The sequence below is a fragment of the Botryllus schlosseri genome, chromosome 14 (assembly GCF_051294905.1).
Source record: "Botryllus schlosseri isolate E-star chromosome 14, Bs_hap1, whole genome shotgun sequence".
In the NCBI taxonomy this organism is placed as follows: domain Eukaryota; kingdom Metazoa; phylum Chordata; class Ascidiacea; order Stolidobranchia; family Styelidae; genus Botryllus; species Botryllus schlosseri.
This window is the reverse complement of record NC_137249.1, coordinates 21,942,290-21,965,635: the sequence shown is the minus strand read 5'-3', so window position 1 is coordinate 21,965,635 and position 23,346 is coordinate 21,942,290. Positions and strand designations below refer to the sequence as shown.

Below are 23,346 nucleotides of genomic sequence, written 5' to 3'. Positions count from 1 at the left end.
CGGATCCGGCCCGCGGGCCGTATGTTGCCCACCCCTGGATAGTTGGTGACATTATTTCTATCCCCAGATTTGTGTACAGGGATTGATCATGACATTGCCGAAGTCAAATAGAATCAGCGTTTGATTTTACCTTTAACAGATCAATAACAATGGCAATAGAAATGAGCAATCGCCGAAGAATCCACCGGTGTTACAGCTGTGAAGCGTTGGCTCTACGACTAGACTCGCCACATTAAATTGGCGATAATAGCAAATATAAAGATACCCAAGATGACACAGGGTGGGATGGGATGATATTTTACTATTTCTCATACCAGTTTGATAGTTTGTTCTATAGCAGTGGTTCCCAAACGGTGGGGAATTCCCCACTGGTGGGGAATTCAATGGTTTCTGGTGGGGAATTGACGCATTTGTTGAAAATTATATACAGGACAGTCTACATATTCACGGAGACACATGCGCAATTACCGTTACCGGTTAACTGCTCTGGAACGTATGTATCGATAATTATATTGCGTGTTGTTCACAAAACCTCATTTTTAACTCTGGACGGCCTAAGATGACGTCACAAACGCATGCAGCACGACTAGTTTGACGTAAAATAACGCTATCGCAAAATTTTGAGCGTTACTGGTATCGGTTCACAATACGTTTTATGTTGCAGTTATAGGCGATTGTCTTACGTACTGATGTGGTTGTGTGTCTTGTGTAGTCAAACCAGCAAATAGCTGCTCTGTGATGACAAAAGTGCTGGGTAGTGGGGAGCAGGATCGTAACTGCCGAATCCCAAACCCCCCAATTGGGGGGGGGGCGAGCTCGAAGGGGCCCAAAATTATTTCGTGAATTAACATAAATTGAAGTGTTTTTTTAAATTTATGCCACTTTTTCAAAATAATTTCGATTTAGTATTGCCGAATATCTGCTTATTGGGTACTCTTCCCCCACGAAAATACGTAGAATTTATAGAAACGGCGACTTCGGCGTCAGCCATTACTGCACCACGACGCACCAAGGCATATGAAGTTATAGGCCATGTAACATGCAACAACGAGAAATGTGCCGGAAGGATCAGCAACGAGAAGCCCTTGACTGAGAAGGAATGCCCTTGTGGTGACCCAATACTTCGATATATATACAATACACATATATGTTTAATTGGCTAAATGACTGGCGCCGAATGTTCCTGTCTGGGCGATCTGAGCCCCACAGGACAAATGCCATCCCGCAGGGAAAAATTATTTGCCAGTAAAGCAATACCAATTTGAAATCGTGTGGGCCTTTTAGTTTTGGCGATTTCCATATCTTTTCACATAGCAGATATAGGAGGTTGCGCAATAGCATAATGTAACGAAGTCAATAGGATACCAACGGGTGAGCCCGAGGATGTTCAATTCTTATTTAGGGGTCCTACCTTTTCCAACACACCTCACTCAGCTCTACCGGTAAATCTGATTACGTGAGCAGAGAGGGGATAAAAAATTGATAGCAAAATATATGCAATTCCCGATTATGTTGGCCGATCCAAACACGAATTATACAAATTTTTCGCGCTTTGCGCGTTTAGTCCAAATAACGCGACGCACTAAACAGTAGACCCAATGTAGCGTATAAGTTGCAGGGAAAAAGCGTACAGGCTAAGCGGGGCTGAGGTGGTTCTAGGGGCCCAAGACCAACGTTTTTGTGGCGGGGCTAACAAAATGCTGTTACGGTCCTGGTGGGGAATGAAGGCTCGGAATAAATCTGAAGTGGGGAATGAAGACAAAAAGGTTGGGAACCACTGTTCTATAGAGTGTGAACATGAACATGAACATGGAATGGCAACGACCAATTTTGCAGCTTCGTTCCGCTTCGCTGAGGCAGTATTCGGAATTATTTTTGCGTAAGCGACTGTAGGATTTCTGGCAATCCAAAAGTTGTGTTCCAGAGCGCAGAATTTACTGAATCTGGTCTTGATCGAAAGCTGCTGTCGCTCCGATTTCGAAAATATTTATTTAAATATGATCAGGTACTGATCCACCTAGAATCCGCCCTCCAAGTCTGAAATATCGGCATTGTCCGAACAATCGGAGAGCCGCAACGGGTCCTTGTTTTGCGGTTATACCATTGTTCAGAACATTGCTCATTTCAGATGTTGAGGGCGATTTTGCGTCAAAGTCTAGAGCCTGACCATATTTTAATTTTTTTTAAATCAGTGCAACAGTAGCTTTCGATCAAGACCATATTCAGTAAATTCTGTGCTCTAGAACAGTGGTTCTCAACCTTTTTCACCTCGCGGACCGGTAAAATTTCAAAAAATGTCTGGCGGACCGGTGAACTTTCAAAATTGAAATGAAGCCAAAATGTAGAGTAGGCCTATGCAACCGTTTTATGCAATTGTATGGGGCTAGAGAGTGAAATTTAGAGGGTTTTGCGTATTTAATTAATATTCATGATGGCATCCATGTGATTTTAACGTACTGAGTCCGCCGAGTCGAGGTAAAATTACCTTGTCCAGATAAACGTGCTACCGCCGAGAGACCTTTACAGTCTTTCGCGCCGAACGCCGTGGGCTTAACCGACCACGCCTATACTAATAATATTCTTCTCTTTGACAATATCGAGAGAAGAATCGTATCGGAGTCGAACCAAGCACCTTTTCGTGCTACATTGCTCATTGGCCACTGCCACCAAAAACAGGCTACTCTGGCAACTACCTATAGGCTACGAATACATGCGCGCCGCTAGAAAATACATTACAGCGGCTATACCGGCCATCCGCAAATCCGGGCCGAAAAAGCACTTCGTCAGCCAAACCCAAAAACGCTGGTGTTGGGGCGCCCACACGGCGATAAGTCAAACTTCCGGGGCTTCACCCCCAGACTCTACAGTTGGGTGGATGTTTTCACCTGTATTTGTGAGCACATCCATTCTACTCAGCGTAAGCGGAGAGTTTACGTAGCTTAATCGCGCCAATAGCGAAAATTTTCGATCATTCACGAGTGAAGCGGTTTTCTCGCGGCTGAATTTTTGGCCCACCTTTCGGAGTCCCATGTTAACCTAAGCTTCGTTAGGCGTTGGTACGTCGTGGCGTGGTAATGGCTGACGCCGAAATATCTATAAATCATTCCGTATTTCTCAGAGAAGGGCATCTAATAGACTAAGCAAGACATTTATGGATACTAAATCGTGCAAAGCGCGAAAATAAATTGAAAAATGTTAGAAAACGTTTCAAATACGCTATGATTTATGACTTATGTTCATTTGCGACATAATTTTGAGCCCTATTCAAGCTCGGCCCCTTTCCAATTGAGCGGTTTGGGGTACCCCCGGCCGTTACGGTCATGCACAAAATGAATGAATCGAAAACCAATGATCAAACTGTGCTGTTTAGCGATGAGTCGGCTCGTATCTGTTCTGTGTACTTGTCACTTGCTTGTCGTCAAATGACACGTCTTGAACTTTGAGTCAAATCGAACATGTTTCCAGCCCTAATGTTACCTCAGGAAGTTATGAATCAGTTTAAAAGTTGATGTTGTATTTATTTTATCAATGAGCAAGCCTTCCACATTGCATCTTGAAATTAAAGTATAAAATTCTAATATGCCTGGTGGACTGGCAGGAATGTCGTCGCGGACCGGCGGTTGAGAACCACTGCTCTAGAAGATAACTTTTGAATTGCCAGTAATCCTACAGTCGCTTACGCGAAAACAATTTTGAATACAGCCACTGCGAAGCGGAACGAAGCTGCAAAATCGGTCGTTGCCATTGCATGTTTACATTCTATAGTTCGTTCACAGTGTCCTATATGATGTGGACTCATAGCAAATCTCACGGCTCAGTGAAATTGGTCTATGTCACACTTTCCATTTGGTCAAAGGTAATTTGACGGTAATTTTTGACAGGCTTATCCAGCATTAAATTTAATAAAACGGGTATCAACGAAAAGCTACCACGGGATTGATTGCGGAAATATAAATTTTATTCTGTTTGGGCGGAGCTAATAAAGTTGGCTGATCCGGGAGAATGCTAATCATGTGATTAAAAACTGCTAATCGGAACGCATTTCAGGCGGAGATAATAAAGTTAACTGATCCGGAAGAATGCTAATCGTGTGATTTAATACTGCTAATCGCGACGCAGGAAGTTAGAAAGGGTTACGCGCGATGGTTAGTCGTGGTGTTCCGAGTTTTCAATCAATAAGTGGCGTTATCTGCTGCATCATAGTGAAAAAAATAAAACGCCTTATATTTGTTGAATGAAACATCATCCTGCTGATAACGATACTGCCACTGCAATAGCTAGAATTATCATCATCGGGAAATGAAAGTCGTGTCCAATTCGTACGGTACCGTGAAGCTAAGAAACGGATTATAGAATATTGATATGGCTCTGCAATAGCGGGTACATAATTCGTTTGTAGTTTAGTGAAGCTATTACCTAAGAGACAGTCGATCGTCACGGTCATTATTGGAAATATTTGCGCGTATGAATGGTAGCCTACGCTGTGTAAGCAGTTTTTTATAGACAAATACTTATCTATGATTTGTCCCGATGGCAGGTCGTCACAGTGTTGGGATGACTCGAGTCATGACTTGACTCGAGTCACCTTTTTCGTATGACTTGACTTGACTTGACTCGAGTTACTTTGCTAAAATGACTTGACTTGACTTGACTCGTCGTAACAGAAATGTGGATTGACTCGTGACTCGGAGCGAAATTCACGAGTCAATTTCAAGTCATCAAGTAATCGATGTCGTTAAAAATTACTGTATATTCCAAATGTTCGGATTGTTCGCGAAACGCTGATGTAACCCGTGAGAGCGACCAATCATTTAATGATCGTGTGTTTTACTGAGCCTCCATTGTTCTTTCACAAATAAAATGACCACAAACGAAGTGATAGAAGCTTACAGCTTACGTTTTCGTAGACTAGTTGTTAAGTAATTTGATAGCAAAATATCTATTTCTTTTCTCATTTCTTACCTTAGCCAAACCTCTTTGTTTAATTGAAATTGAATTCGAATATAGTTTAGATCAGGGCTGGCCAACCTTTTCAGCCAAAGGGCCACATTCGAGTTGACGAGCTGTTACGCGGGCCATGAGCCGCGCGAAGCGCGAAAATTTTTTGAAGTTCACAGGTCAATAATATTGTCACCCGACTATATTGCGGGCCTGCTGCATATCGCTGGGCTCTATTTGCAAGGACTGGGCTATTGGCGTCTGGACACATCGATATCGAAAGTTTCGACCAACATGCGTCGATCAATTTGTGCCTAGGTTTCATAGTCGACGGTCTTTCTGCGAGTGCAAACGCAAAGTCGCATATGTTGAACGACACTCTGTCTCGTAATCGCGAATATAGTTCGATTCAATCTGATGCATTAGGCGTTCTTTCATTTTCACATGGGGGCAACATTATTAAAAGCAAGAAATCGAGTGACAACATGTTGCGCGAAGCGTGCAGAAAATTTTTACTTTTGATAAATCAATCGTAAATTATTCTGCTTTATTGTAGTCTACGAATATCTACCAATATGTGACTGGCTCATGAATCTGCCAATGCGTCGGAACTGATATTTTAGTCATCTCATCTAAAGTGTTGCGGCCAGACTAATCAAATATTTGGTTGGCCTCATAAGTTCACAATCTGTGCAATCCATTTTTGATAACATTAGAAATTTCGGAAATTACCTCGCGGGCCACTCAAAACCTTCTCGCGGGCCACATGTGGCCCGCGGGCCACGGGTTGGCCGGTCCTGGTTTAGATACTCCTCAACCATTGGGACTGGCTCGAATCATATTATATCAATATGTAAATGGGTAATGTTTTGCATCTTATCAATTCGTTTCTCTATTTTGGCTGGTAACAATAAACTGAGTTTAACAGTTCTACGTGTATATTTGAGCGATACAACGCCTTCTTGGTTGTATATTTAACTCTATATTCGTTCATGTGTTCAGAATAAATGACCACTCAATCTGTATTTAAGACAGCAAGCAAAATGCAATGGCGTTATCATGCCTCATACTTCGAAAAGGCAACTTGACTTTGTTTGTTTGTTTTGGGGTATTCATGGTGTTTGTCGACTACCATGGTCATTTACACCAGGCCGATATTCTTCTTATTTTCCGTAACTGCCGACTTATAGCACGGCCCATCTCTAGGCTTTTGTAAGACACCGCTGACGCGGATGAGGTGGCGAGGCAACTTGACTTGAATTGTGACTTGACTCGTGACTCGACTTGACTTGACTCAACTTGACTCGAGTCACCTCCAAAAATCGAGTGACTTGACTTGACTCGAGTCACTTTCGAAATCGATTGACTTGACTTGACTCGAGTCAAAATGTGCAATGACTCGAAATGACTCGTTACTCGAAGGTAGTGACTTGATCCTAACACTGGATCGTCATCATATTATAACAGATTTATTTTATGAATTCTTGCATTACTTTACTTTATTTGAATACTCGAGGTACAGAACTTTATTATACAATTGAATACTATATATAAAATCATATTAAAATGAACCCGAAGATTTTCGGCTGACACTTGTCACGGGTAATCGTCAGCAACTACCAGAGGTGGTCAAAGTAGTCAAGAAAGCTACTCAAGTAGAAGTAGAAGTAGCGACGAAAAAATCTACTCAAGTACAAATAGAAGTACTTCTTCCACAAGCAACTTAAAACTACTTGAAGTAAAAGTAAAATTGACTGACTTTGAATCTACTCAAGTAAGAAAGTAGTGAAAACGATCGTAATTCGTTCGTAGGGATTGTCAAAAGGTGCAAATTGAGCTATGCGAAAGGTGCCGGGCTTGATTCATATTGATGCATACCAGGAGGTATTCAATTTTCGACAGCATAATCATTCGTTCGCATCATGGGATGAAAATGATAGTATTGATCAGACATGGGGTAATCGCGATTAGTAATCGTAATCGATTACGACGATTACAGCATTTTGAAGTAATCGTAATCGCAATCGATTACATTCGAAAAAATTCCGAAGTAATCGTAATCGTAATCGACTACTTCCCATATCTGATCGATTTCTTTGTGAAAGAACGATTACTTTTAGTATGTACAAGGACTCTGACATAAACTGAATATTCGTGAACAAGAATGAGATAATATACCACGTTATAGCGATAGCACAAAGTCTGTTTTCAAACGCCACTGACTCATTATTACGTCAGAAGTATTAGCTCCGCTCGTCATTGCGTAAGAAGTGACGAGCGGGCGAGCGAGCCGTGCTTAGCCGTTTCTCGTAACAGCAGCTCGCTGTATATGTATTAAGTTGAAGGCATAATTTTTATGTTACCTATATCTTATTCTCATATAACTACTTGAAACGGGCGTCAATCGTTATTTCACAGTTCGTTACTTAGCATTTGGACCTGCCGCCATAACCATCCGCTTATATAGCCTGACATGTTAGCGTGAGTTGCAGCTTAGGCTTACCATACGTCCTCTTTTAAGAGGATTTGTCCTCTTTTTTGACTTTTTTGAAAGTGTCCTCGGAGGACGCCCTTTTGTCCTCTTTTTTGAGATTTTGTCCTCTTTTTTGAAAATTTAGGTCCAGATTTAGAGCAAATTGCGAGTGATATGCCGTAAAGTAGCACAGAAGTGACGCTCCGGCGGGTATTTCGGAGTGAAAAACGGTGATTTTAGCTCTGAGCGAAACGATGACCTATTTTTTTTAGTCAATCGATCACAAAGTGAGAAAAATTCACTGGTTTTTTTTAGAATTCTACTCCGGTTTTGAAAGTCTGAAATTTCTGAAAAAGTGTCCTCTTTTTAGATTTCCAAAATAAGGTAAGCCTATTGTAGCTAGAATCAGCAATTCAGCCAAAACAGCAATTCTCCTGTCCAACCAAAGCTGGGGCACGTAATTCATATTCATAGCATCTGGTATGTTGTTATAATTACTGTATGTTGTTAATTCGCGACCTCCAGTCCGTTCTATAATCAAAAGATATTGTACTCGCCCAAACGTAGCAGACTAAAATAATATCTTTTGTGAGACGCACACACAAATTGTCATGGCTTTATTCCTTTGTGGATGCACCGGGTGACATTTGCATTGTGGGCCCAGATTGGAAGGACAGGAGTTATTAGTCACGCCCACCCAGCGCGGCTATTGACAATGGACCAATACCCTAAGTTTCGGTCAAGTTATTTCATTGGTATCACATCCCGTGGAGTTGCGTGTTGGCCGAAACTGCATATGTCTTTTGGTGTGTTGTGGGATCGTGGCGCGGTAATGACCGGCTCCGAAATGCCTGTTCCCATAAAATATAGCCTATGTATGTTTTTTCTTGAGGGGAAGAGGTATGAATTTCAAACCCAGCTATCTACTGGAGCGGGGGTCATCAACTGTTTTGAAACAAAAAGCTACTTCTTGTGTAGTGTGTACTGATTATTGCGACGACCGACGGGTTACCACGTACTCCCGTCGTTTATCCGCCGGGTTTCCACCCCTTACCAAGAAAAAAAACGCTCACTCGTAGGGACTCACACCAGCTCCTCCAAGCTCAGTTGCGTTGCTGCAGTGCGCGCAGAAGCGCCAATCTCCGCGCCTAGACTCGGGAATATTAACTATAGATTCCCGTTGAGCCGCCGCGTGGGCGAAGACAAGCAATGCCCCGAGCGACTGCGTTCGTATGTTCCTTGGCGTCGGCCGACCCATGTTTAACTGCTGCTCATATGAAACGAGCTTCAACTTTCAAATCTCTCATTTGGATATTTGCAACAGCGCAGTGGTGGCCATACGAACGGGGGGCTAGACTTACCCGGGGGCCCCTATAAGTATCTATCCGTCACTCGTGGGGGGCTTCGCCCCCCAGACCCCCCTTTCGCATCTGTTATTGTTATCTATCTATCAAGGTTTGGCGAGGTGCTGAATTCGGCCATGTCTATTTTTTCTTGTGTGCAAAGATAGACTACAATAAATCTAAGTAATTCTACCGCATGCAGAGACGTGATGATTATCGGGATATGGTACTTTTCTAACAAATGCAGAGATTTGATGATGATTGACACGTCTGTACGGAATCCTATTCTTGCTTTACACGGATTTCCATGTTTATTCGTTATTATCCTTAAAAAAAGCGCATAATCTAAATAGGGGAGTAGGGAAGCCCTTCGACCAGCCCTCCCCCGGCGACCGCCCACCTCGCCCACCCCAAAAGCCACCACTACTACAGCGACCGCGGGCGACTCATTTGGTCCGCGTTGGTGAAGGTAAAGACCTGGCAATAATGCAAATCGTTGGATGCGATAAAGCATCCACTATAAAGTTGGACAATTGATATATTATGACGTAATAAGCAAATGACGCATGATGTATGAAGAAAGTTGATATCTCATTAAGCCTTTTCATCGCAATCCTTGTATTGTCTTCCCATGTATCATTTAAGATTAAAGTCCTAAGAAAAACAAATGTAATCGTGAGTAATCGTGATTACTTTTTCAATGTAATCGTAATCGTAATCGACTACTTCATGATTTTGCTGTAATCGTAATCGTAATCGTAATCGCGTGATACCGAAGTAATCGTAATCGCAATCGATTACATTCATAAAGTAATCACCCCATGTCTGGTATTGATATGGAAATGCGATACTAATCCTCTGTTTAATCGAAAAGCACGTTTTAGAAAATATCATGGTATGGCGCACTCCGCCATGTTATAGGGCCCGTAGTTTAATCGAATAGCAATACGGAGAAGTTGCATTAGATACGATGTAAACACTTTGCGCGATTAGTAAACGTGAATACAAAATATGGTGGATGGTAAAAATGCCATATTGTGTAGCATCATTTCCGGAAGTTAAAGGCATTACTACACTTGACTTTATACTCCAACATCTATGTTATTAAGAACTGATATTAATTGGAACTCAAAGTAGGGGAGATGTGGTACCAATGGATCAAAAATTGGAAAATGATCGTTGGCCCTAAAATGTTCAGCCGAAAACAGCAGATCTTTTGCTGGCTCAGCACTTTAATACAAGCTCCACCCATTGCGCACATATACATGAATATCCGTATTTTCAAAAAATATTAATGGACATTAAAAATTTGTTGCTCGAACGTATCATCGGTCCCCACCCGGTGGGTCCGATGGCACACGACCCGAGGACCTATGACACATGTACCCTAAAAAACTCAGATGTGACAACTTCTCCTGTTCAGTATTATAATCTAAGCTGCAGCAAGCCAAAGATGAATGTTAGGTCGCAACCGTCAAAAAATGGAAAAAATATTAACTCAAATGTTGTCATAAAATCACGTTTCGATTTCGGCTCGAACTTATAAATTTGACGGTACATACATATTGCCCGAAAATCGACAGTGTGACTTCCAAATACCTCGTTATAGCGATAAAACATCATATGCAATTATTACATAAAGACTTTCTGTACGTAGGCATGTTTCATTTGTTTCATGATTAGTATGCTTGATTATTTTGCTTGATTTGGCTATTGTATCATCGGTCCCCACCCTACGAATGTTATACAAGAATCGAAAAAAATTCCACTCAAGGAAGGTATTGAAAAAAATAATAGGTGCCATTATATAGCCTGATACAATCCCTAGAATTCACAATAAAAATGATTGCTGGTTTGTTTGTGTTGACGATTACAATGAAAAATGTATATGTCGATCTAAATTTAGTTTACACCCCCCAAAACAAAAAACATCTGTGAGAGACCCCATAGGTCGCGCACGTCGAATTTTTTTGTATGTGAGGAAAGATTTTGCCAACATGCAATTGTAGACAAGTTCACGGAGTGTAATCATGGAATTATCACAGAGAATTTTCAAGTATTTTCGGTCCCAGTGATCCATCGGTACCACATCTCCCTTATATGATACTGGGAATTGAAAGTGAAATATAAATATTACTTCTAAAAGCGAAAATGTATTTCACGTCTATAGTCCAGAAAGTTTCAACGGTGGCATGCTAAAACAGCCCTCAATCTAAAAATAAGTCGGAGTCCACTTTTCCAAATTAGGGCACGGCATGGACTGCTAGATTACGATATGATAAGTATATGACAGATTGAGAAACATAAGTTTCAAACGTTATGATCAGTCATATATACTGTGATGAAATATTTCATATGGGCTAATAGTCCTGTAGAATTTTCGGTCAACCTAGGAAAAATTCTTATAAAGACGTATTATATACTGTTAGACAGATAATTTTATCAGATTTTCAATGATGGGTTTTGTCATTTTTTTACCTTGGGGAAAAAAGTTATGACCAAAAACGTGCCACGGGATAAAACACTATTTTGACTAATAATAAAATACAATTATAAGCTAAAATGCGATACCTTCGTGACAGAATACAACACCATGAACTGGAATATGACTCTCAGCAAAGCAAACTAACAATCGAGCAGCAAAAAACGAAACGGGACTTTATTAAGGGGCATTTATCATACGTTAAGGGGGTGAAAGTTGACCGAGACGGAGATAACACTGGTTTACAAATGTCGAAAAAATTGCGTCAAAAATTTTAATGATTGATTTTAGGCTAATTTATGGTTGCTGAATTCGATTCTGTGCTAATAATGTCTCCATCACGTCAGATTTTTTTCCGTATTAAATTTTCACATTTTCATAAATTAATCAAATTTCAGCTTTCGTTAGTGACATCACGGTTAGCGTACAATAGCAACAGATCAAATATTGGTATTGAAATCATCTATCATGAAACCTGGGTTGTTGTAATACAGAATGAGTGAGTTTTCGGTGAACTTAAATACAGTGATTCCCCATCATCGTTTAATCAGAAGCTCTTTTCGATCCATAAAATTACAATGGTCAACAAATTAAAAAAAAACACCAAATATCATACTCGAACAGAAGCAGAGATGTTTTTAAATGGGTATCGATGCTTTTTGTTTGTGTTTTGCAATATTAAACGCCAGTTCTATTTATAAAAAGCTCAACATTTTTGGCGGTTTCTGATTTGTCGTAATATTTTACTATGAACTTGAGCAGTGGTTCTCAACTTTTTTGTATTTGCAGACACCTTTTGGACTGTTACGGACCCCCGCGGGCCCCCTTCCCCCCGAAGTTTTAGTTCAGATTTAGCTCAATTATCGTACAATCGTCATCTGTCTTGTGCAAATGATAACTGTGGGCTAGTGATAAACAGCAACAAAATTACTTTTCTTGAAAATAACAGCATTCTATTTATGTAGAAATAGGGTTGACTTTTATTATTTCAAAGCTCCAACTGCACTTTTTGAAATTAGTGGTCGTGTCTTTAAAATCTGCGCCTTCGATTTCATATCAACGAGTGTTGAAAATCCATCTAGACAAAGAAATGTGGTGGCGAATGTAACAATAAGGTATAACGCATCTGGTGACACATTTAGGTGTGGTCGCAACCAGGGCTTTGGAGCCGGAGTCGGAGCCCGGAGCCGGAGCCCCGGAGCCATGCATTTTCACCGGAGCTGGAGCCGGAGCCGGAGCTCTATATAAAATTTAGCCGGAGCCGCAGCTGGAGCCCGTTATTTGAGGAGTAGCTCCGGCTCCGACCTATTTCATAAGATGACGTTATATATGCAACAACCACATCTGCTGATTTATCATAATTGAGCAGCCGGCCTGAATTTTAATGCTGTGCACAGCAATGGCATGGAATAAAGTGCGTTCTAGTGCAACTATAGTGCAACTATGATGTTATCGACAATTGACAAGTATTCATTATGACTTCACAAGCCGGCACAGCGGCACCTATGTCTTCGTTGCTACATCGGATGTTACTGACGGCTGACTGACTCACTCTAGATTGCTATAGATAACCAACATATGGGTAGATTAGTAATCTACATGGACCAGGGAGGGTCAAGCTTTTCGGCTAAAGGGGCAAATGCAATTGACGAACGAGTGCGCGGTCCACTAGCTGCGCCAAGCGGGAAAAATTTACAAAGTTTATATATAAACTAGGTCAATGATATTATTACTTGAGTATATTGCGGGTCTACTGTATAGTATAGCACCAGCTATAGGCTCAGTTTGCAAGGACACGACTATTCGGCGTCTGGTCACATCGATATCGAAGGTCTCCGATAATATGCGACAATCATTTTTTGCCTACATTTCAACGTCGACGATCTTTATGCGAGCGCAAACGCGAATACAGTGAGACTCAATCCGGTAAATTAGGCGTTTTTTTCATTTGCAGTAGGGGGTAGGCTACCAAGCCAGAAATCGTGTAACAATTAAACACGCGAAGCGTGAAGAAAAATTTCACTACTATTTTAGTTAATTGTAATGTACGACGATTTACTGAAAATTTGACTGGACCCTGGACCTGCCAATGCGTCGGAACTGATATTTTAGTCATCAACATCCCAAGTGTCACAGCCAGACTTGTAATTTTTGGTTGGCATTGCAAGTTCACAATCTGAGAAATTCATTTTCGATAATATAATAATGTGGCCCGCGGGTTCGCCATCCCTGATACAGACAGGCCCATTCGATAATTTCAGAGCCGGAGCCGGAGCTGGAGCCGGAGCAGTGGTAATAATGCGGCTCCGGAGCTGGAGCCGGAGCTAATGTATGATAGAAGAAAGCTCCGGAGCCGGAGCTGGAGCAGTTTAAATTTACGGCTGCTCCAAAGCCCTGGTCGCAACAATGATGACGCCAAAATTGACAAACAATTTTTTTTTTATTGAACATATAACTTCAAGCATGTTAATTTATATCTAGCAGCTCATCTTGAAGTTATTAGGGAAAATGGTTATACGCCGATATCACTGGAGAAAACGGATTATCAGTGGGCTATTGGCAGTTTAGCAACTAAAAGGAGTCCACACAGCATGCAGGATATTCCATCTCATACGGCCATCCTGTTGATCCTGTAATGAAGCAAAACTTCCACGTGATTTTCCTAATTTGAAAAATATAAATTAGGTTATCAACTATTTTGTAAATTTAGTGGCTTCGCGGACCCCGACCCCCGGTTGAGAACCACTGAACTAGAGTTTGTAGAAGTGATTGGCGTTGTTACTCAAGTAGTACAGGTAACTTCCTATATCTTCTACTCAATTAACAGTATAAATAATAATTTCTAAGACACGTGAAACTACTTCAAGTGGCAGAAATCACCAAGTAGGTATATTTGGTCGGGGGGAGGGTGGTCGCATACTTTCGACAGTTAGTCGGAGGTGGATACATACGAAATCGCAACATGTATCTTGTCGGCAAACGACACAATACCCATTGCTAGAATATCCGAAAATATATTCAGTTACCGTGCTTTAGGGGCTGTTAAGGCTACTACATTTATGAAATCATATACAGCCAACATCGTCGCGGAGCGGACCTTTGTTTGGAATACACTCGTGTTAAAATTAATAACTGGGTGCAGTACCAAATTCAAGATGGGCAGATATCTCCATGACATACTCAGTTGATTTACTAGTCACACAAAGCACTAAAACAAAACCCAATACAATTAATTTCCGGTATTGCCAATCACAGATGGGAATTCGGATTGCATACATCTGATTCGAAGCACATGGTATGAACCCTTCCCCGATGGCTGTTATAACCAGGGCTGTGGAGTCGGTAAATTTTACCACCGACTCCGGCTCCGACTCCGACACCACACATTTTCAATACACCGACTCCGACTCCGACTCCGACTCCTGAGTCTTTAAACGTACCGACTCCGACTCCGACTCCGACTCCTGGGTCTTTGAACGTACCGACTCCGACTCCCGACTCCGACTCCAGCATTATTACCAATTTACTTCGCAAATTATATGCCACATTTTCGGTTGAATGACTATAATACAACCATTGAACACATGCAAACATATGATTAACGGTGGCATGCTAAATTGTTTCATTGTGGAACAGCTCGAATTATCCACTATGCAATTAACATGAAAAAAAGATTTGCTAAATATCCTTCCTTTTTCAAGTTTTTATAACATGGACTCTCTAATATCCCGAAATGTATGAATCATTCAAATATGGCAGATATCCAATCCAATCATGTATAATAAAAATGTAGATAGAACATCCAAGTGTAGCTCTTGTGTATGAGTCAGCAACTAATAAAGAGATTGAACTTACAAATTTTGTCATTCCACACTATCCTGATTTCCACGCACACGCACTCTTACTACTTTACCACGCACACGCACTCTTACTACAAACAGACATTGGTCATAAATGGAATTTAGTTAAGTAGTCAAAGACCATAGCCTATGTCTAGTCTACGTGTACTTAATCAAGCATTCAAGGATTGAGACGTGCAGTCTTTCTTAATCATTTGTTCGGCCCAAACAGCTAAGCTACACTACAAATATTTTTAATTTTGTCAAGTGGGGAGCATCGTTTGATCATATTTACATAATTTTCACAATTTTACAAAACCAGCCGATGCATTTGCGCGGTCACAGTATCATGGTATAATTCCAAAAATTGCATCAATTTTGACTGCATCGTGAAAACGCATATTGCGATTTTCTTCTCTTGTGCAACTGAGTTGTAATTTGCAAGTAATGTCTAATTTTATCTATATCAGGGATGGGCAACTTTTTCGGCCAAAAGGGACACATGAGATTTACGAATCATTGCGCGGGCTACTGGAATGTTGATAACCCTTTTTCAGTCGTCCGATAGGAGCGAACCGAATTAGGTAACATTGCAAACAAGACTTATATAAATACGCTCTAAAATTGATAACAATATGTCATGCAACTGTGCATTGCGCAATCAGTCCCTGGTCGCGCGAACCGCGAAATTTTTTTGCAAGATAATGACTGAATTATATCAATAAATATGTTGCTAACATACATTGGGGGTCGCATCTGTATACCACTGGGCTCATTTGGCAAGGACAAGATTATTCGACGTTTAGACATAACAAAATCGACGGTATCAGTGAACATACCTATACACACACCTTGATCAGAGCACGGTGATTGATTTAAATGAGGTGCTTGCCTCTCCCCACTTTCCTGATGTGTTCAATCACTCTCCAAATGTTGATACCATTTCTAAATGCACTCACCTCAGCCACATTAATATACCGGTTTCCGACACAAATGATGTCGACTTGGTCATTGGGAAAGATTTCCTAATGCGCTACCCCAGCACTGAAGTTATCAAGCCTCAGAATGGCTTGCCCGGGGCCGAGCTTTCGGTCTTTGGTTGGTGTCTGGGGGGCTCAGATTATACCATGGCGAGCTCCGATTCCGAGCCTAATAGTGCCAATTTTATCGATATTAATTTCGTACACGTTGATACACGTATGTCTAAGCATTTTGATTCGCGTACATTGCCATTGTGTTCTAGCTGTAACGCTGATTTTTCGGACATTTGGGTTGACCCCTACGAAACTCAACATTCGATCGACGATGAGCGCGCGCTCGCCGTAATGAAAGATACGTCACGCATACTGAACGGTCGTTTCCAGGTAGGCCTTCCGTGGCGGACGAAAGACGTGAAGCTCCCGTGCAACAGAGCAGCTGCTGAGAAATCGCTCGAATCCCAGCGCTTGAAATTCGCGAAAGATCCAGAGTTCTTTCGAAAGTACAAAGAAAAAATCGACGAGTATCTATCTCGAGGGTACGCTCAAGTTGTTCCGCCAGACTTGCTGCCTTCCTCCGATCGAACGTTCTACCTCGTCCATTTTCACACCCGACAACAAAAGATGCGAATAGTCTTCGACGCAAGCCGCAAATTCTCCGGTATTAGTCTAAATAGCCAACTGCTCAGTGGCCCTGACGTGAATTCTTCTCTCATCGGGGTCCTATGCCGTTTCCGTATGGGCAGGCACCCTTGGGTTGCAGACCTCGCACAGATGTTCTCGAGAATACAAACCTATCCAGAAGACTCGGACAGCTTGCGATTCCTCTGGTTCGCTGACAGCAAACTAGATGGTAGAGCAACCGATTACCAGATGACATCTCACGTATTCGGAAGCACGTCCTCTCCCTGTGTTGCTCAATTCTGTCTACGACAGATAGTCTTACAAAACGGCACGAGCGCCGCCAAGCCTACTCTCGACTGTATCTTGCGGAACACGTATGTCGATGACATACTCCATTCGTCAGATGATCTCGAGACCTCTATCAAGACCGTCGAAGAACTGCGAACGCTTTTCGCACATTACGGATTCAATCTGACGAAATTTGCCAGCGGTAGTCCTGCGATTATGTCCCGGATTCCTGGAGAAGCCCGCGCTTCCAATCTGGTTGATCTCGACTTCGCGAATTCAGATAACGAGCGAACGTTGGGTGTTATCTGGAACATGAATGAAGACACACTCCGTGCACGCACTAACATCGTACCTAAGCCTTTCACTCGCAGAGGCATCGCAAGTCAAATCGCTCAGATCTATACTCCTTTCGGATACCTGAGCCCGTTCCTGTTACCAGCAAGGGCACTCCTACAGGAAATTTCTCGTCTCGACCTAGATTGGGACACGCCGATCGACGAGAGCTTCAGTGCGAAGTGGACCAAATGGGTCAACTCGCTTCCGGAACTCGAAAAGCTTTCATTTCCCAGGTGTTATAAACCACCAGGATTCTCGCCTGTGAACATTCAACTACATTCTTTTGCTGATGCTAGTAAATCCGGCTACGCAGCCTGTTGCTATTTTCGTTTCGAGGACTCTGACGGCAACGTCCACGTGTCGTTTGTCAGAGGCATCTCCAGAGTCGTGCCGCAGAATGCTCCCAGCATTCCCAGACTGGAACTCACGGCCGCCGTAACCTGCATCAAGCTCGCCCGAGACGTTATAAAAGATGTTGACTACAATATCGACACTGTTCACTACTGGACCGACAGTACCTCGGTGCTCCAAAGCATCAGGAGCACTTCAGCCCGATTCGACACTTTTGTACATCAACGACTGCTCAAGATTCGTGCTCTGTCGCGAGTCGATCAATGGCAGCATGTTGCCTCCGCCAACAATCCAGCAGATATCGGCTCACGTGGCGTAATGCCTCATCGTTGGCAGCTCGCAAGAATGTGGTTCGCAGGCCCCGACTTCTTGCTCCAGTCTGCCGACTCATGGCCTGGACACAACAAAGCTCACCGTTCCGCAACAAAAATCGAACCAGTGTTTTCGATAGACGTAACACCTACAACGAGATCGCTGAACGACTACCTGAACAGTTTCTCCTCTTTCGCGAAACTCGTCCGCTCGACCGCCTGGATCTTACGACTACGTTCTGTGCTGCGCAAGAAGACAAAAGGCCCGTCTGGAGACCCGCTGCTCGCACCGCGCACTGGTTTCCTCACCGTCGATGAGCTGGAGGAAGCTACAAGAGAAATTGTTAGACTCGTGCAAAGCGAGTCGTTCCCTGGTGCCACCAAACCGTTTCATGACAACGCGCGCGCCGCCGATCATTTTCTTGTTAACAAAAAGCTTGTTCCCAATTCTTTGGCTAAATTGATACCGTACGTTTCAAATGGGGTTATGCGTGTAAAAGGCCGACTAAATCGCTCTCAGCTCCCGGAGGATGCAAAAAATCCTATGATATTGCCTTCCGGGCACCATGTCACTCGCTTGATTATTCGCCACTACCATGTCACGAATGGCCATTGTGGCACGCTACAAGTTCTGTCCCTAATTCGAGAAAAATTCTGGATCATGAGAGGCCAGACTTCCATTCGCAAAGTGCTCAACAAATGTATATTCTGTCAATGTCGACAAGCGACTCTAGGCTCCCAATACATGGCCGACCTCCCGCATTACCGCCTCACGCCACACAAAAATGTTTTCAATTACACAATGGTTGATTATTTTGGTCCGTTGTCCTGCCGACGCAATCGCACCGAGCTCAAGCGCTACGGCTGCGTATTCACCTGCCTATGTACCCGTGCTGTCCACTTAGAAGTGGTCGAATCCCTAGAAACATCAGCCTTTCTGATGGCATTTTTCAAATTCTGTGACATCCGGGGCAGGCCAGCCCACATTTTCAGTGACAACGCTACAACCTTTGTTGGTGCGCAAAAAGAACTTGCGAAGGCTGTCGGTAATCTAAACTCAAAGCAAGTGGCCTCGTCCCTAGCCGACAGAGGCATCCAATGGCACTTTTCACCCAGTCTCGCCCCGCACTTCAATGGCTGCGTCGAGCGAGTAGTAGCCCTGTGCAAACGTGTTCTTTATGCTCTGAATCACAATGCAGTATTTCACGATAACACATTATCTGCACTGTTTTATGGAGTCGCTCGTATTTTAAACGATAGGCCATTGACGCCACTTTCCGATGACACAGGAGATTTACCGTGTCTGACTCCCAATTCAATAATTCTTGGAAGGCTTGACCCCTCTGTCCCAACTCACAAATTCTGCAAAGCAGATGACTATTCCAAAAATTGGCGTTGTGTCCAGCGCAAACTCGATCTCTTTTGGGAAAGGTGGTTAAAAGAGTACCTACCATTGTTGCAATCTCGCTCCAAGTGGCTTGACCAAACGCCTAACTTCAAAGTAGGAGATGTAGTCCTCATGTCTGACTCAAATGCGCCCCGCGGCAAGTGGCCCAAGGCTATTGTTGAGGAGGTCTTCCCTGATAAGCACGGATTGGTGCGTAAAGTTACAGTACGTACGCCCATTGGTACTTATAGTCGCGACATCCGGAAATTGTGTCGTCTTGAACTGGAATAACCTCCACTTTCATATTGCATGCTTTCTTGATCTTGCCAATTTTACATCGCAGTTACTCATGATGCACCTTTTCTGTACATTGCCGTCGCTTGCTGATGCTGTATTAGCTTTCTGTACATTGTTGCTGGTTTGTATATTTCTTCACCCCCCGATTGTCTTCATTATCTGAAAACCTCCGTTCCTTCATTTATTCCTGTGTCTCAACGATAACTGCCTTTTGCAATTATGTTTCGCCACGGGGGCGGCTATGTCACGTTGGTTTTCAGACCGTATCTATGATAACGTCACACATGATCGCCTCGCCGCATGAGGGCAAGTGTAGTTGCACATGTTCAGTCTTTCCATAGTCGCCGTAATGTAAACAGGGTCTTTTGTCGTTCTTGATTCTAACTGTCACTATTGTGATCTCATATTTAGAGTATTTGCCAACGTAATTTTTAACGATATGCTATAGTCTGGGTTGTTTGATCGTCATTCTACAATACACACAAAGGGGAACTTATTGTGTCTGGACTATATGCAGTCAGTTAATCATACTGAGTCAGTCATTACTCGCAACGATTGCTCCAGTCCAACTCGCCGTCGAGTTGTATCAGTCTCTGTGAGGGACTGATTGTGTCAATAACAAGGACAATACCTCTATCATTTTGCGCAAATGTTTTGTCAACGATCTCGCTGCGAGTGCACAAGCGAAGCCGCATGTTGAAAGACTAGTTATCTTCTAATTGCAAATATAGTTAGACTCAATTCTGTGAATAATATGTATTTATAATTTTCAGAAGGGGGCTCAAATACTGAATGCAAGAAATCTAGTGACAATGAATCATGCGAAGTACCGAGAAAAATTTCAAGTCAAATAAATCTGCTATCAAATATTCTACTTCATGGTCATATAGGAAGATCTGGGATAAATGTTGCTAGCCCTTGGATACGTCAATGCGTCAGAACTGTTGTTTTAGTCATCATCAAATTTCGCGGTCATGCTAATCAAATTTTGGTTGGCCTTGCAATTGTACCTGATGTCATAAATAATTTCGAGAATTACCTCGCAAGCCACACCTAACCTTCTCGTGTGCTAAATATGGCCTGCGTGCCACGGGCTGGCCGCACCTGATCTGTATGGTTATTAATAACAGTGATTGGTGGTACATAAAAATTCTATTGAAAATTCTTTGAAAGCAAATGTTTTCATGATAGAGAAGTTGGAGTCGGAGTCGGAGTCGAAGTAGGGGTCATTCTCACAAACTCCGACTCCGACTCCAGTGAGTATTTTCCCACCGACTCCGACTCCGACTCCGACTCCAGCAATTATAGTTTTCACGACTCCGACTCCGACTCCGACTCCATCAAGCGAAAATTACCCAGACTCCGACTCCGACTCCACCGACTCCGACTCCGACTCCACAGCCCTGGTTATAACAACCTTGATTTGACCCCGAATATACCACATGCAATTAATAAATGTATACATATATATATATGTGTGATTGAAGCGCAAAATATTTCCAATAGTAAAATCACAACCAGGAAACAGCGACCGGACTTTGACCTCTTACCAGGACCGTAACTGCCGCATCCCGAATCGTCCAAATGGGGGTCACAAGCTCGAAGGGGTCCCGAAATTATGTCGGTGAATGAACATAAACTATTTATAGGCCTATACATCACTTATTGACAATTTTTGCAACTCTTTTCAATTTTTTTCGCACTGGACATGATTTCATGTTGCCAAATTCTTGATTATTGAGTACCCTTCCCCCACGAAAAAAGCTTGATTTATAGAAAATAAAAAATAGGCATTTCGAATTCGACCATTACCACGCCGCGATGCACGAAAACATACGAAGTATTTGCCAATATGGTACTCCGAAAAGTGTTCCAATAGGTCGCCTGCGAGAAAACCTTAGCCGAAAAGGATTGCCCTTATGTTGACCGTGAACTTCGAAATAAATATAAGCCTATCTAATTGTCCATAGCTGCCTTAATGACTCGTGTCTAATTATTCTATCGTGGCAATCTGAACCCCACAGGTCAAATAACATTTCGCAGAGAAAAATTATTTGCCAGTTAAGAAATACTAATTTTCGATAAAGCCACCAGAAACGTTTCTTGGATCTCGCATGGTTTCTCAAAAAATTACGGCATGATGTGTGGATGTACGTAATATGGCCATTTTCAAACCATGACCAATTATAGTATCCAAAGTACGGTTGCATTTAAAACAAAAGATGTTTTAAAACACTTTGTTAAAACATATTTTAAAAAAAAGCCTTATTAAAAAAACAATATTGTATTTTTTCAAGTTATAAAATTATACCATAATTGTGTAAATACTTACCAAAACCATGTTGTATGAGCACACGGACAATTACCACCCAATTTAGCCGACGTATATCGGTATGGAATGGTTGGAACCCGCAAACTAGTCGGTTTAACAGTTGCAGTACATATTTTTTTGTCAAATGGGGCTATATTTAACCTATATTTTCAATGGGTAATTTCGATCCATTATGACTTCAAAATTGAATTTTCGTGACGTAATGGCTTAAAATCAAAAACAAAAAACAATAAAAAACATGTTTTTAATTAGGATCTTGTTTTAAACATGTTTGTTTTTAATTGATTTTTGTTTTAAATGCAACCCTAGTCTAAACCTAAAGGATGTGTGGTACTATCACTCTCGCAGACATAAGTTCCAACATGACACAATGAATCCCCAGTCAGGATAGCCTTTTCTACACCTAACACAAATTGCTGTTTCTTTTTGACTAAGCACTATTTAAAAATACAAGCAAGGTAAATGGAACAAACCATAATAAGTAAACAATAACATAATGGAGTTATAACGAACAACGACAGCTCCACTTGCGCCACCCCTCCCCCCAACCCCCTGTCTTGCTCACTCTTATTCCCTGAAACAGATATATCATTATATTTTTATCTTCATTTATACCTTTTGCATTTATATCCTGCTTTTCTGTTGATAATTCATTAGTTTTTAGCCTTCTGTTCATATTTGTATGTTAATTTTTTCCCTAATTTCAATTTTTACCTCTTGGCACGTTTTTGGTCATAACTTTTTTCCCCAAGGTAAAAAAAGTGACAAAACCTATCATTGAAAAGCTGGTAAAATTATCTTTCCAACAGTATATAATACCTCTTCATAAGAATTTTTTCTAGGTTGACCCATTTTTAGACCAAATTCTACAGGACTATAAGGGCGACAATGCGGTGTGAACGGAACCACACCAACCCGCTACCTAAATTATATTCAAAGATACTTTCGTGAAATCATATTGGTTACTTTGCATCTACTGAGAGCGAAGCGCGACGAAAATTACCAGCTTCATTCAACTTTTATGAAAATTAAATGTTGATAGTCCTTGAAAACAGCCCCGAAATTCATCAGGCTATCATCCTGATTGGAGGATTAAACTACTTATACGTGAAAAACTGAAAATGGCGAAAAGCAAGTAAGTTGATCGCAAAATATTACGAAGTAGGAGTATCGAAAATCAGATCTACTTGAGTAAATACCAGAAGTAGAGAAAAACTACTTGATTACTTCGAAAAAGTAAAAGTACTTCGTTACTGACCATCGCTGGCAACAAAAGTAGAGAATAGAAGAGGACATTTTATATCAACAATCGTAATACAAAATATGACGTCACCAGCATTAAGTTTCTAATAAGAGAGCGTTCAATGT

The 23,346-nt window shown here is 41.9% G+C and overlaps 2 protein-coding genes across 7 annotated transcripts in view; one reads left to right on the top strand and one right to left on the bottom strand.

Moving 5' to 3' along the window:
* Positions 1-23,346, top strand: part of LOC145456510 (uncharacterized) — a 487,292-nt gene that overhangs the window by 375,760 nt on the left and 88,186 nt on the right. The gene's annotated exons all lie outside the window — the stretch shown is intronic.
* Positions 1-23,346, bottom strand: part of LOC145456513 (CCR4-NOT transcription complex subunit 6-like) — a 105,295-nt gene that overhangs the window by 79,850 nt on the left and 2,099 nt on the right. The gene's annotated exons all lie outside the window — the stretch shown is intronic.